The sequence below is a fragment of the Macaca mulatta genome, chromosome 20 (genome assembly GCF_049350105.2).
Source record: "Macaca mulatta isolate MMU2019108-1 chromosome 20, T2T-MMU8v2.0, whole genome shotgun sequence".
NCBI classification, from domain to species: domain Eukaryota; kingdom Metazoa; phylum Chordata; class Mammalia; order Primates; family Cercopithecidae; genus Macaca; species Macaca mulatta.
The window spans coordinates 15,492,722-15,494,030 of NC_133425.1; positions in this window are offsets into that span (position 1 = coordinate 15,492,722).

Genomic DNA, 1,309 nt, shown 5'->3' on the forward strand with positions numbered 1-1,309 from the left:
CATCAATCTAAGTGAGCTTCTAGACCTAACTACCAATTTCTAAGAAATATAGCGGGAAGAGGAGCACATGACACTTCTGTGGAGATGCTATAACCAAAATTCAGACCACAGGAAACTACAGAACAAACAAGCCAGTTTCTTCAACAAATAAATTGCAAGGGAAGAAAAAGACAAGGGGAGAGAACCTACAGATTAGGTAAGATACAAAAGCCATCCCAACCGATGGCAATATTCGAACTTTACGCGGTGGCTCACGCCTGTAATCCCAGCACTTTGGGAGGCTAAGGCAGGTAGATCACAAGGTCAGAAGTTCAAGACCAGCCTGGCCAAGATGGTGAAACCCCATCTCTACTAAAAATACAAAAATTAGCCAGGTGCAATGGTGTGCACCTCTACTCTCAGCTACTCAGGAAGCTGAGGCAGGAGAATCTCTTCAACCCAGGAGGCGGAGGTTGCAGTGAGCTGAGATCACACCACCGCACTCTAGCCTGGGTAACAGAGCAAGACTCCGTCACGAAAAAAAAAAAAGGCGTTTTATGAGATCACCAGAGAAATCTGAATACTAACTGGATATTTGCTGATAGTAAAAGCATTATTGTTACTAAACAGTTTGAGGAGGAGTGAAGGTGGCCAAAAAAATTTTTTTTGGAGTTACACACTGAAATGTTTATACAAGAAATGACTGACGTCTGAAATTTGATTCAGAGTAATATGGGATGAGGGAAGGGGAAGAGGGCGTGGATGGAATAAGGTTGGCTGGAACTTGACTGCTGAAGCCAAGCTTATTGTACCACAGGCTCCATTCCTATGTGTGCTTGAAGCTTTTCACAATAAAAAGAAAAAAAGAGGTAAAGACCAGCCTTTTCCTTCCTTTCTCTCAATGCTAGTGTGTCCACCCACTGCCGGCGTCTCTGGGACAAGCCTGGGTAGCAGGCTTGAGATAGATCTTCACGCATCCCACCCCCGTCTCCATGGCAACCAGTGGGGAGGGAAAACTGCATCCACAAAGTTCTGGTCCCCACAGGGGTGAGGCCAGGCCACCAGTGTCATGCCAGGCCCTGTGTGGCTGCTCCCTCGGGAGAATTCCCACCAGAGCTGCCTCCCTGCACCCATTCCCCATCACTGTGGCCTTCCCTGTGTGCCCCCCGAAGAAGTAGGATCCAGTCAGTGGAGAGAACAGGACTCTGAATCAGATCCAGGTTCAAATTCTGACTTCACCACTTAATGGCAGGATCAGAAACCTCCCTGAGCCTCATTTTTTTCATCTACAAGATGGGCATACAGTTTTATTTAATGTTTAAAAAAGATG